Source organism: Macrobrachium rosenbergii, chromosome 28 (genome assembly GCF_040412425.1).
Source record: "Macrobrachium rosenbergii isolate ZJJX-2024 chromosome 28, ASM4041242v1, whole genome shotgun sequence".
Taxonomy (NCBI): Eukaryota; Metazoa; Arthropoda; class Malacostraca; order Decapoda; family Palaemonidae; genus Macrobrachium; species Macrobrachium rosenbergii.
In genome coordinates, this window is record NC_089768.1 from 27,840,024 (window position 1) to 27,856,103 (window position 16,080).

The following is a 16,080-nucleotide window of genomic DNA, read 5'->3' on the forward strand; positions in this document are numbered from 1 at the left end:
ACCAGTGAAATTAAAACGTTATAATAAAAACACTGATATAGGATTTGTATTATGTATCAAGAAATACGGTGAGGTTGGTGTAGATGATAAAAAGGAAGAGAGAGAGAGAGAGAGAGAGAGAGAGAGAAGAGAGAGAGAGAGAGAGAGAGGAGAGAGAGAGAGTTAAAAAGGACGACGAGGAGGTGGCGGTGGATGAGAGGTCTTCAGGATGGGGAGTAGTGAGACACCGAGGACGGCTGGGGAGGGTTTGGGGTAGGGGTTGGGGAGGGAGGGGGGAATAGGAGGCGACGAGTCAACAGCGTCACGTCTCTGGGCGTTCCAATTGTCATCAACATTTTCCACCCAGTTCCCGTTGCTGGTCACTAACTAGTCACCAAGGGACTGTGCCAATCACCCTAGCTCAGTCACCAGTCATCTTTTATCAAGGATCCCTCCTATCATAGATTTTCAAGCTTTGTGTCATTCCCGATCTAATCGTCTTTTAGCATGATAAACTTTATCTTTTAAACATTATCGGGTATCGCGTAATTATTTATTTGTTAAAATTCCCAGTATATGATTCCCGTATTCTGAAGGTCATTCGGAACGGCTTTTTTTTTTCGTAAAGGGGTGCCAAAGAAGGGATCTTTTGGGGCGGAATATTTCTAAGATGTATAATAAATTATATTCAATCTATCGTGTATTTGACTTTCCCTAAAACGTCCTGTTGACGCACTCTGCTACGCAGTTGTTTGCGTAAGAATCTAAAGAAGAAAGCAATTTAGTTATCATAGAAAGTTACCTGTAAATTATTAAGGGTTTTCAGAAATTTACCTGTAAATCATTAAGATTTTATTTTAGGATTTGTGAGATGGATTAACGGAAGCCGGGAATCCCAGTTCGTCCTATCGCCATCATTATCATCATCATCATCATCCGTCATCACCACCACCACCACCATCATCATCATCATCACCATTTCTTCCCCACAGGTGTGATGTAGCGAGGAGCCAGATTTAATCTCTATCTTCTTCTTCCAGTTAGTTCGTCAGCCATCTTGGAACAGGCAATTTCTTGACGTCTTAATGGCTGAGAGGCATTTCGGAGTTGTGAACAGACGACTTAATATCAGCAAGTCATTCTTCAGGACCGTTGTCGCTGCCGACAGGTTGGCAGTAGGACCAGTAACTGTAGAGAACGTTCGTTATTATCTGCAATACTTTATAGAAGGAAGAGGACCTTGTAACGAAACCTGTATACACTGACATTATGATATGTATCGTACATAATACACGCATATATATATATATATATATATATATATATATATATATATACATATATATATATGTATATATATATATATGTATATATATGTATGTGTTTTTTTCATGTTCATGCACATGCACACGTTTTGGTGCACACACTCACACACACACACACACACACACATATATATATATATATATATATATTTACAGTATATCTCTATAATACAGTATGTGCATGCGCATACGTTTATGTGTGTATGTATATATATATATATATATATATATATATATATATATATATATATATATATATATATATATATACTTACCTGTGTATGTCATCATGTTGAGAAATGTTGAAAACTTTGGAGATTATTCTGCGCTTTTAACAATTCTAAAGAGCATTGCCTCCATCTAGTATATTCCTTTTCTATGTTCATTTCGTATTTAATCATTCTTAATTCTTTACTGCAAAAATATTCGTCCCGGGATATAGCCAGTCCTTTGCACCCCTACCCTGAAATAGAGCATGAATTTCCCCATCTCTCTCTCTCTCTCTCTCTCTCTCTCTCTCTCTCTCTCTCTCTCTCTCTCTCTCTCTCCACCCCACTTTCCTCTCCCTTTACCGTCCATGATAATTCATACAAAGGGATCCTCTCTGATAACCTCAAAAGGCCTACCTATTCCCACCCCGTCCCTGGTCCTCCCCTATCTAGTGCTCTTGCCAATTTCACCTTCCCCTAGTTCAAAGATCTTTCCCTTAGCGCCTGCTCTCATTTTTCCCCTAAATACCTCTTTGTTGGTTTACATCGTATTCCCATTTATTTTTAGATTTTCCCGTCATCTGCCATATGGTGGGTCTCTTTGTCTGTCTCTCCGAGTTTCTCGTAATATATACATTTATACAGGCATTTTGTACAGGCATCATATGCATGCATATATATATATATACAGTTCATACTATATATATATATATATACACATATATATATATATATATATATATATATATATATATAGTATATGTATATATTATATATATTCATATATATATATATATATATATATATATATATATATATAGTATATGTATATATTATATATATTTATATATATATATATATATATATATATATATATATATATATATATATATATATATATATATATATATATATATATATATATATATGTGTGTGTGTGTGTGTGTGTGTGTGTGTGTATATATACATACATATAAATACATACAAACACACACATATTACATATATATATATGTGTGTTTGTATGTATTTATGTATGTATGTATGTATGTATGTATGTATGTATGTATGTATGTAAATTATTTAGAAGGCAACAGGAACCCAGAGAAACTTTGTGGTAGAATTCACAGGAATAAAATTTTGTGAGCGGTGAGGATATTTGTCGTAGGAGGTAATTTGCTGACGATTATTAGAAAAAATGTTTTTCTGGGAGATAAGCTTGTGTTAGAGTGAGTGATTAGCTTTGTGTAAAGTAGCCAGAGGTAATATCTGTTATGTAAAAATAGCTCTTTAATTCTGTTAGGGAAGAGGTGATATGAGGAGTCAAGGACAGGATGGGTTTGTGGAAATAAGAAAGCGGTTGTAAACGTCTTGGATTAGTTAGTTTGCAGATGCTAGTGTTGATTGGTGACTGCAAAAAGAACGTACAAAGACTGGTAAAAGTCCTTCTAAAGGGAGAATCTCGACAAGGAATATTAGCAAAAGAAATGTTATAAGAGTGATGGGGCAATGAGCAACAGCATGGACTGTGGAAGACTAGAAATAGTTGATTCTTATAGGAAATTGTTATTAAATGTAACGAACATTATAACTGGAACAAATAGCATAGCGATGGCTTGCTGTGCAGAAGGCTTCGAAGGGTGCCTGTGAAAGCAGCAGCGTTCGTGGGAAGGGATTGTTGAGCCACATTTCCTGTATGGAAAGAAGTTGTTGAAGTTTATTGTAAATGATAGAAAAAAAAGATGTAACTTATCGAGATTAATTACGTTGTCTAGAAACTGAAAATGTAGGGTTAGGACGATTAGGAGAAAAAATTTGTCTAATTTCGGAAGTCGTATGGAGTATGGGGAACCACTGAGTTCTGGTTACATTGTGTTTCAGAAGTTGCAGAGGTATTCGAATGGAAGTGCCTTGGAAATCAGAAAGCACATAAGTACATTCTAGATTGAGAGGAGTGATGCGTCCTGTGAAAGGGGGTAAACGACCTTCTGATCAGCCTCTTTAGTAGGTATATGGAGTTAATGATGTTGTGGAATACACGATGGTTCTGTCATTGATTCGACTGTTCAAATATGTCAGAATGTGTGTGTATGTGTACGTTATTATGTTTGTTCTCTGAAATAGCCAAGAAATTCAGGCGTGAAAAATAGAATTGTACTTTGTTTTGAGTGAAGTTTCAGCCCCGGGAAAATCTTTGCTAGTCCTACAAAACAATTCCCCTACAGAATATTCTCGCATGTAAATGTTATGAAAAAGGAGGAGAAGGAATAGGAAATAAATTTCTTGATGGTGACTGTTCGTTCAAGGACAGCCAGACCCTACATTGTTATTTGAATTTTTCTCCTCGAAAGAAAAGAAAATAATTTGAGTATGTTGAGCCGAACGCTACAAAGAAAACTTTTGGGGTCTAATTGCTATTTCTCTCTCTCTCTCTCTCTCTCTCTCTCTCTCTCTCTCTCTCTCTCTCTCCAGTGTACCAAGATGTTAGTTGACTGTTGCTGGTGGCAGCTACGGTGAGGCGGGGGAGAGAGAGGAGGAGAAGAAGAAAGAGAAGAATTAAGAGAAGAGGAAACATACCAGGCATGAATGTTTACTGTTCGGTCAAAATGTATATGGACAAAACGGAAGTGCCCTGCGGTTGTCCTCACCATAACTTGGGTGAAACCATTCATAAGATATTCATAATTTTTTCTTGATATAATATAAATATATATATATATATATATATATATATATATATATATATATATATATATATATGTATGTCTGTGTGTGTGAGCTGAAACCATCTACAAAACTAGCAGTATCATACACTTTCAATGCAGGCTTATCAGCAACTAGTGGAAACACTCTACACAATGGATGTCATTCACCGCTTATCTTATTTACTTCAGAATATGAAGAACCATTATTCCAAAATATCCACGTCTTCTTTCAGTGCTTTCTAGGTCTTTTCCTCCTCCCTCCCTCCCCCTCCCTCCCTCCTCCAATAATTCGAAATTAAACATTCGTTTCACGCAGCCGTCGTCTTTTTTCTTTCCGCATGTTTGAACCATCTTCAAATAATCTGGCCCATCTTGTCAAATGCGCTAACTTTTTTTTTTATCACTTTTTGGTCTTTCTTGAGCAGTTTATATTACGAAGAATGTTTTAATAATTAATATATACACACAAAATATATATATATATGTGTGTGTAGGTAGATAGATAGATAGATAGATAGATAGATAGATATAATCTTCGTATATTAGTATATTGCACCCATATTGGCTTGGTTAAGTAACACTATGTTGTGGGAACAAGGTGACTCAATTCATCCCTCTATTTTCGAATAAATTATTTAATGATGTATTACTCTGGGAAACACGGAAGGAGGTGAAGTTTTCTGGAGTTGAGAAATAAGTATTAACAGTAAATAGAACGAGATTTTATATCATAAGCTTTGTTGGCTTAGTGCCTTATATAATAATAATAATAATAATAATAATAATAATAATAATAATAATAATAATAATAATAATTATTATTATTATTATTATTATTATTATTATTATTATTATTATTATTAGTAGTAGTAGTAGTAGTAATAGTAGTAGTAGTAGTAGTAGTAGTAACAAAATCGATTTCCGAGGTTTTCCTGTATCAGATATCAGTAAATCCTTTTATCCACTTCTACCATTAATGGTTTTCTTGAACTTTTTGGTGACTTGCTAGTTAAAAAATATTTATAGCCTGTAGCACAGCTCCATCTGCTAAAGATCGTGCTACTTGAACCAACATTGCGTAAAATACATCCTTTTATTTATTTATTTTTTTTTTTTCGGCCCTGGGAGCTTCATCGACCGGAAATTCCTAATTCATAAACTACTGAGCTGAAATTTTGCAGTTGGTGGTTTAGGAGAACGAAGATTGATCGCATCCGGCGATTGCCGTAAATCGGAGATGAGTGGAAGTAAGGCAAATAAGGTGAAAGATATCCGTTCAAATAGCGCAGTTTAAATGGCCATGCCACGGAACTTGACGGTTGATTATGAAAGGTAAGTAGATGATAGTATGATCATTGTAGCGTGGTTTATAGCTAAAACAAAAATCAGAAAGTTATTAGACAAAGCAAACTCCGCCAAGGCTAATCGTTGCGTTCCCTTTCCCAGAGACTACTCCGTTTCTCCACGATGGTCATTCACGAAAACCAATCATTCTTATCAATCACGGGGTCCGTCCACCTGTCGTAAAAATCGTTCCTACTAATCCGCACACAACTTTTTCGCCTAATCCCACTAACAGTTAAACGACTCAGCACACCAAAAGCATAGCTGTATGACGCAGGTAATTAATGAATCATATACCAAAAATTTGTAATGACACAAATGCAGACTTTGCTTTCAGGTGTTGATAGTATACCACCTTCACTCCCTCATCCGTCTCGTTCACTCTAGTCTTCGCAGTACCTTCGATGCAGTGTGTGGGTGTCACAAACGCTCGGGTCAACCGGATTAAAGTTATTTCATACCAGTCGCTTCCAAAATAGGGAATTCTTATCCAACTTCTGTATTCCTGGGTCACTGAACCTGTTATCTTTTTGGGAGGCCGCTCCATTATCACTTGATGGGATAAGATTGTTGACACATCGTTCCTGTTTTGGACCCTTTATACCTGTCTGTGTGTAAACCACACACACACACACATATATATATATATATATATATATATATATATATATATATATATATATATATATATATATGTATATATATATTATATATATGTGTGTATATATGTATATATATACATATATATATATATATACATATATATATATATATATACAGTATATGTTTGTTCATGTTTACATGTATATTGAATTTTTGAATTGGAAAGTGACGTAAATTTTCGAAAGCAGAACAAATGGGACGGGAGCGGTATACAGGTGAGCAAGAAAACAGCTTTGTACCTTTTGTCCTTCCACAGGTGCGGCACAGGTGAAACATCTGTACGTAGGCTATCTGGTGTTCCAACACTTTCTTTTCACCGTATGTCTCTGTTGGTTGTAAAATATGCTTTTGTAGCGATTAATACAAATCACATTTCATTGGTATGAAGCAACTGGCGCTGTCCTTAACTCATATTTCATACTTGTACTGTAATAGGTTTTTGATAATCTCCATTCTCCTTAAACTAATGTGTTTGGACTTTTTTTGTATACAATTTTTTTTTCCAGTTGTTCGCGCCTCTTGAACAGCTTCTTGCCTCCACATTTCAGCGATGTGCGATCGTATGATGACTCTGGAGTTGAGATTTTGCATTCATGCTTCCATGTCTATAATAAATAGTTAAGTTGTTCTTTGGAGGGTAAGATACAGACTAAATTTTATTCTAGACTAAGAACTGAGAACCATTTATCAACTGCTAAGTGTAGTGCTTCCGTCTTTATGTTATTTTCTATTTCTCTCAAACACCTTTCACTAATTTATCTTTTAATGTTTTTCATAACCTAACCATTGGACTATTGCAGTTCAAAGCTATGTGGTCTTACCAGTGAGTTATGAACGATCAGCTTTTATATTACTAAGGATGCATCCACACTATATTACAATACATCGTAAAGACACGTCCGTAACTTATCGCACACAAGTCACAAGCAGTGAATGCAAGTACACGACTTATTGGTAGTTCTAACCAGGGTTTCATACCATCACCCAGCATTGGCCAAAGATTCGTTCTCCACCTACGGTCGTTGACGTGTCCTCAACCTGTCTGTGATATGTATGCGATAGGTTACCGGTGTGTGTTTATGATATGTTTCACTGCAGTGTGGACGCCCCCTCAATCTTGCATCCACTATCCGTGCGATTCCTTGTTCATAACATTCAGATATCCTCGAACTGCATTGCCGAGCTCATCATCAGACGCATATTTTGTCCCTAAAATCGTTTTTACCTTTACTTTTCTAATCTTGCTTTCTCCACGAGTTTTTTTATTTGCATGTTGCCCAAGCGTTTCATCATTCATCGTCTTTTCCTCAACCATTTTTTCTCGTTCTCTTTCATTCATCAGCGTCCTTCAGCCTTTCCTTCAATTGAATTTTAATTTATATATTAATATTATATATATATATATATATATATATATATATATATATATATATATATATTCATATATATGTGTGTGTGTGTGTAAAATATACATTTATTTATATATATATATTGCATGCGATAATTCTGCATAAAGGTAAATTTATATAGTGTTAATCATTTACTTGTTTGTAAAAGGTAAAATATAGTGTTAATCAGAGTTTGTAAGAAAAGAGAGAAAAAAGAAAATTTTGCCTAATTCGAGGCTGTAACTTAATATTTTATTTACTTACGTAGAGCAAAATCTAGAAACATATGAACGCTTTTGTTTTGTAGAACTTTCATACAGTTATGGTAAAATTTCTTTGAATTAAGTAAAATGAAGCCGGTTAAATTAATTTTCACTCAGATATAGAAGTAACTTTTAAAATAAAATGAAGTGAGTTGAATTATTTGCATTGAAGAGATAGCATTAACTTTTAAATTTGAAATGGCGTCAGTTCGATTCATTTTTGCGCTGGAATATCGGGAACAGTTGAATTTAACATAAAGTTGGTTATATCCATTTTTGGCGAAGAAATAGAAGCCGCTTTTAACTTTGAAATGAAGTAAGTTGCTTTCGTTTCACCCTGAAGATACTAATTGTTTTTAAATTCAGAGTGAAGTAAGTTGAAATCATTTACACGAAGCGAGAAAAAGAAGTTAAGATACAGCGTAAATAAGTTATTTTCTTTAACCTAATATAGCTAGCACTTTCAAGTTAAAAGATTTCACTTACCGGTTAGTTATGTGTAATTTTGTTTTAGTAATTAACCTTATTTAAACAAAATTAAAACAGTCACGAGATTTATCAAGTCTCTTTCATTCCTTTACGCGGGATGTCGTTCATAAGCACGCCTACGGGAGGACGCGCTCGCGCGCAATTAGATTCCTTTATGATAATCACACAAGGGCACACTTGCTACAATCCTCCCCATTATACATACAGGGTCTGTGGCCTCTTATGGATATTTCATCAATGAATGTTGTACATTGGATGTATGTAAATGTGTTAACAAGGATACCTGTTGTTGCTGTTTAATATTTCCTGGTCATTGTGTGTCAGTTACTCCGAATTAACCTGCCAAAGCGAAGCTGTGCAACAAACTTGCATTTGCAAGAGAAGTTGCTCATTTTTCTTTCTTGTCTGCATTTGAGATTTTACGTTAAGGGTTTTCTCCTTTTCTTTTTACTCTGGCCGCTGTTTTGAGTTTCACTGTTCTTTTTGAGATTTGATTTAAATTTAGTTTAGATTGAATTCACATCTGATTTGAATCTAATTGGTGTTGTGACGTTTGCCGGAGTGATCGTTTGGAAACCGGTCGTTTATTTTAGTGATGTTGGGAGTCGATTGTCGTTGCTAGCTTTTGACCTGACCTTTATTATTCAGTATTTTAGTGTGTTGTGAAATTATATTATATATATATATATATATATATATATATATATATATATATATATATATATATATATATATATATATATATATATATATATATATATATATATATATATATATGGGGCTGTTTGTTATATATATATATATATATATATGTATATAAGGGCTTTTTCCTTTTCCACCATTACGCTGTTTCTCCTTGAAAAGGAGTGCTTCACAGAATGAGCAACATAACAGTCACCTGCTTATTCGTCCTTTGCTGGCTGCATCTTGGATGAAAAGTTAACGTTCTTTTGAAAATTTTTGTGTCACTTCCCGTTGTCTAAAGTACTTTGCTCTCGTTCAAAGTAACATTTGGCAACTCGGGTAATAATGAAGGGTTAACGAATCACTTGAACACACTTTAAATGGATATCAGTGGTATAATTAGCTCTCGTATTTGTGCCAAAATTTTGCTGCTTTATTCAGATGGTGAGAAGAAGGTGCCGGGCATTTTCATGTACTTGATTACCACTTCAGAATTTAAAAAAAAAAAAAAAAAAAAAAAAAAAAAAAAAGCCAAGACGAACACTAGTAAAAGTCTAACTTGGACTCTGAAAGGAAAGAAACAAAGATGTCAGTGTGTATGGCCATGTTTGCAAAAACTGCAGATTTCCCCTTTCTTCAAAATAAGAAGAAGACTGAAAACAAGGTATGTGACTTCTACTCGTCTTTTCTCCAAGCTTGGTGTGGCTGACATCAGGCCACCGTGGAATTTAGAGCGGTATTCCATTGAGCAGAATGCGAGAACAGTGCTTGAAATAATATCTATAGAAAATTCAGAGAGCGGCAGCCTTAAAGCCGAGATGTTGATTAATCCAAGTCGGAAGTAAGAACGGTATGAAAAGTTTTCCTTATTATTTCTGTGAGAGTTCATGGTCTTTTTTTTTAAGTCTGCACAGACTTTCCCTCAGAGAAGAATCAGCGGGCCACTGGGGAATTTTAAAACATGATAAACTGTAGCACAGAGATATATGAAATTATACCTCTTAAAAACACTTGGACAACATTTTTCATTTTGTGACCGTTTGAAAAAAATCAGGAGCCAGCTTAAATAACGAGGCTATTTACCTTTCAAGGTGGAAAGTGTAAGATTCCACTCGTGAGAATTATTTATTGAGTTGTTCAGTGACTTGAAAATTTTATGAAGAAGGAAATCTTGTGTATTAAACTATTTATTTTTTAGTTAGAATTGGGAGTTTTATGAACATATTAACGAACTGATTATCGTTATGTCTAAGAATCTTCTTTGAGGTTGTGATGAATAATTAACTGTTTCACCATATGTTTGAGAAAATTTATGAGTAACATATTGTTGAATTTTTATCGTCAGCTTGGAAGTTCATGAAGCAATGAGTGATTAATTGATTACATTACGTCTTTGCAATTTTATAACGAAGTGATTTGTGGTAAAGTCAGCATTGTGAGTTCCTTCTCGTATAGGAGAAGTCCTGAGACCTGAATTTATTTGTTCAAACAATTTTCTTTATCGGTTCTTTTGTTTCGTTCGGCACTCAGACCATTCTATCCCTCAGTCAGTTGGGTATTTTTTCCTTTCAGCTTACTTTAGAAGTAATTTTGAAGGTAAAATTATTTTACCTTTGTCATGTATATATTATACACACACACACACACATATATATATATATATATATATATATATATATATATATATATATATATATATATATATATATATATATATATATATATGTGTGTGTGTGTATCACTCAAAACCACAGGTGAAGAAATAACTGAGTGTCAGTCCTGACCGGTTTCGACTTTATTTCCAAGCCATTGACAAAGGAATGATTAGTCCTCCGTGTCATTGGCTTACGCGTACATTGGACACCGGCCAGGATCTACTGTACACACAATATGTTTTTTCTTCATCTGTGGTTTTGAGTAACTATTATATATATATATATATATATATATATATATATATATATATATATATATATATATATATATATATATATATATGTTAGTCGTATTGCTGAGAGATTGCAATCAGTAGTTCTTTACGAGCGTAAACGCTTCCGAAACTTTCCAATAACCAAAGTCACGTTTAATCATTTTAAAATAATTTACGAGTATCTTCCGCAAGTTGCCATCCTTTCCATGAGCATTTTGAGGGCACGTACGTGGGCATGTCATGCCAAAATATGAAGTCCATCGCTGAAGGAATTTTGACCTGACGAAAGGTGAGGTCACAAATTTGTTGCTCAGAAAAGACAGTACTGTACAGCTCTGAACAAAATCTTACTGCAAGGCGTACCTGTTTAGATTTTGTTCCAGTATAAACGAACAAATAAGTAAAGGTATCATAAAAATTTTAATGACAGATGATAATAATAATGATTTTTTTAGTACTGCTAATTATAGCAGTAGTGGTAATAACTAACAATTTATGACATTTTTATATAAAATTGAAACAGTCGATAATCTGAAGCTGTCATTATTATCAGGAATAAAGATAAGTTCGCACCAGTGAATGATGATAGCAGTAAAGCTGAAAGATAAGGAAGAAATACCAATCAAACTCATTGTAAAGCAGGGTTGCTGTTTGTATACATATACCTGGTTGGCTGAGTGCGTAAAAAACGATCAGATGTTGCTCTGGTGGACAGATGACCCCGTGTCAAAGCAAATGAATCCCATTAGTCTCGGGACAGAGTCGGAAATGTTAAAAAGTTGTGGAGCCGGAGTGACGTTTATTACAAAGGGAGATATATGGCCTGATAGTATAGTCGTCTCCTGGCCTTCCCTTGACGGGTCCTGTTAAACAGCTATTGATTTTAAAACCAGCTGATTGCCGGCGCTTAGATATATATTTAGGGGTCTCGCAACAGACAGCGTTAGTAGATATTTAGGGGACTCGCTGCTCTGTCCCTGTCTCCGTCCCCTTCTGAATCACTGAAGATAACAGCGTTTTATTTTTAATTCCCTCCGTCCAGATCAAATTAATTGCGTCTAATCAAGTCAGGTATTTGTGGACGTCTCCTGGAGTGTTGACGGCTGATTTCCAGGTGGTGTGTGTTCGTTGTCGCTGCTTTTATCAGATCAGAATGTGTGTATGTGTGTGTGTATGGAAGGATTGTGTGTACATGTGTACGGAAAGAATGTGTGCACGTGTTTGGAAAGAATACGTACACGTGTGTGTGGAAGGATTGTGTGTACTGAAGGAATGATTGCTTGTGTGTTTGGAAGGAATGTGTGCACGTGTGTGTGTGTGTGTGTGTGGAAGGAATGTGTGCTCATGTGTATGGATGGACTGTGTGCACGTGTGTATGGAAGGAATGTGTTCGTGTGTGTGCAGAAGGCTTGTGTGTACGTGTGTATGGAAGGAATGTATGCGTGTGTATGTGAAATGAATGTTTGTATGGAAGGATTGTGTTTGCGTGTGTATGGAAGGAATGTGTGCATATATCTATGGAAGGAATATGTGCACGTGCGTATGGAAGGAATGTGTGCACCTGTAAGTGGAAGGAATTTGTGATTGCGTGTATGGAAGGAATATATACCTGTGTGTATAGAATGACTGTGTGTATGGAAGGAACGTGTGCATGTGTGTATGGAAGAAATATGTGCATGTGTGTTTGGAAGGAAGATAGAATGATTTTAAGTAAAGTAACTAAGATTTGACTTCTCTCTCTCTCTCTCTCTCTCTCTCTCTCTCTCTCTCTCTCTCTCGTGTAACAGTTTTTATTTGTCATTGTTACCATAAGGTTGGGCTTTCTGTTTCCTTTAATCTTTGTTTTATTCATTGATTTATTTGTAACATTAGGTTCTAAATTCAACTCTGTACACGTGGGAACTTTTTATAGTTAGGAAATTATTCCTCGGAATCTGATGATTTCGTGTTTCAGTCATTGTGGTATGAACTACATTTATTGATATTTGCTTTAGTAGATACTGAACATTATTCTATACAGATCTATATGTATACACAAACATAATATATATATATATATATATATATATATATATATATATATATATATATATATATATATACTGTATATATATTCCTCTACTGCAGGAATTCCAGTTTATCACCCGGCGATTACGGAGCCTCTCCGTCCGTCTGAACGACCTGTTAACGAAGACGTGTGTTGAGCTGTGTAACTGCTTCATGCTGTTTTTGTTTTTGTTGTCATTATCGTAAAAGTGATGTTGTTTTTCGTTCCGGGCATTTCTTTGTTATGGCCCTCCTCTTCCTCCCCTCTCCACCTCTCCCCTCTCCTCCTCTTCCTTTTCCCCGAATCTTAGGCCTTAACCCCCTAACCCGGAACACTTCTTTTAATCCAACGGCTCTTTAGGAGAAATTGGGAGGTAGAGCAGCAAGTCGGTAAATTGTGATTCAAGACTGTTAAATTGTGATCAGGAGCCATTGGGCGCCGTATAAAAAACGCACATCTTATCGCTCGGTCCTCCGTTTGACGAATGCAAGTCTTTCATTCTTAAATGTAAACAGTTTACGGCCCTCTTCTGTAAATCCCGAGACCCACACTTGAATGTCTTTTACTGCCTCGTGAACACCCATAAAAAACAATCTCAGTTTTTCGTGCCTTTTCTCTCTCTCTCTCTCTCTCTCTCTCTCTCTCTCTCTCTCTCTCTCTCTCTTTTTTCACTTTTTCAGATTTATTTTTTTCTGCCTTTCTATTTCTTCCTCGACTTCTGTTCCGATTTTATTTGTGTAACAGGTTTTTTCGTTTCTTGTTGGTGTTATAAGTTAGGGTTTTTTGTTTCCTTTTATCTTTGTTTTTATTCATTGGCTGTTTTTATTCCTCGATTTATATTTCAGTTGTTGTGTTAGGTTCTAAATTCAACTCTGTATGGCTGTAACTTGTTGGAGTTAGGAAATACAATTATCTCTCAGCCTCTGATGATTTTGGTTAATAGTTATTGAGGTATGAATTCTATTTATTGGTATTTGCTTTAGTAAATACTGAACATTATTATACACACACATACACAAACATATATATACATATATATATGTGTGTGTATTACGCAGATATATACAAATATATGTATATCCATTTGTGTATGTGTGTGTGTGTGGTTGTGTGTGACTATATATATATATATATATATATATATATATATATATATATATATATATATATATATATATATATATATATATATATATATATATATAATATACACACACACACACATATATATATATATATATATATATATATACATATATATATATTATATGTATGTAGTATTATCTGTTAAGAATTTAGATAGTACAAGAGGATTCACAGTGGAGAGCTTTGTGAGTTTCAGTTATGAAGGTTGAGAATCAGGTTTTTGACACGACACTTGTATGAATAGTTTGAAAGCAAGAGAAAGGACTATGTGTCTTATGAATGGACGTAGAGGAGACTTATGGTAGAATTGATAAAGATTGATTAAGATTCATGCTGCGGATGAATAGTGTAAAACATGATTTATTTGTAGCAGCTATGAATTTTTAACTAGGAGAGTGAGGCTTTTATTAGAATGAGGTGGTGTGAGAGTGGGTATACAAGTGGGTCTGAGATAAAGGATCGTTATGTCTCTATGGGTTTTCAGGGGTTTTCAGGTTCGTGGGTTAGGAAAACAGGCCGTGAATCGAGTGCTGGATGCACGATGCTTGCTAAAGCAGACGGTGAGAGTCCAAGAAAGTCCCAGAGACAGGTATGACTTTGTTAGAGGGGAAATGGAAGGTGAATGTTACTCAGAGTTGGGGAATTGGTTAGATGTAAAATGGAATATGAAAGGAAGGATTGGCAAGTATGGTAGTGCTTGGTTAGCATATGTGTTTAGAATAATTGTTTGCTTCGGATATGGGGAATAAGAAGGTTTAAAAGACCGATTAAGTATTGACTGGATAGGTTGGAAGAGTTGTCGGGACGGAAGGATTTAGTATCGGGGTTGGGGGAGGGGGGGAGGGGCGGTTTGACTGACAGTTGGTGATTCACCTGTATGGATATATGAAGTGGCTGATTTTGACAATTTTGTAATGAGTTCTGCACTGGGACTCACCCTAAAGTTAAACAAGGATGGAAGTGGTAATGATGATTTTGCTTACTTCTTGAGCAACTCCTCACCCAAATTGATAAAAACGAGTTTATATATATATATATATATATATATATATATATATATATATATATATATATATATATATATATATATATATATATATTATATAAAATTTATATATATTATATTTTAATATTAAGCTACTAACTTTGGAATTATGATTAATTGTCGTTCGTCCGCGGCAGGATGCGAACCGATGCCTGCTTCAGAAACAACGACAGGCAGCGACTTTGACCAGTGTCTGTGAGACTGACCTGGGAGCACAAAATTAAGCTCAATGGGAAATTTGACACGATTCGAGAAACATTGAAGAACGCTGAATCTGCACATTCCAGAAGTGAATGGTTTGAAATAAAGGATATATTCGCCTAAATCTTGACTTTCAGACTGCCTTACTTCATCTGCGGGATAGTAAAGTCTAACGGGCATAACGCGGCTGAGAAAAGTATTTCGACATAATGAATTTTTATATGTGCTGATCAACTTCATACATTGTCTGTGGGATCGTAAAGTCCGACGGGCATAACGCGGATGAGAAAAATGAATAATAATGAATTAATGTATTTATATATATACTAATCAACTTTAAATATCTAAGGGGTATGTTGGCTGAATTGTCTGCTAATTTCATTAAGCATATAAAATGCGTGTAATGTTGCGTGTATTGATATGTTTGTCCATTCATGATAATTTTCGGAAGTAAATGTTGAATAATGATTTTACGTACATTTTGTTGAATGTCTGCAAGTCTTTTCTGTTACCCTTGTTTCTGTTTTGTCATTTCATGTTAATTTTCGAACGCAAACGTTGAGTATTGACGAGCAATTATTTGTTGTTCTTATCAGCAACTTTGTAATTGTTTTTCTGGAAATGTTGTTGTCAAGTTCTTTTTTTGGATGCACGAGTCAATT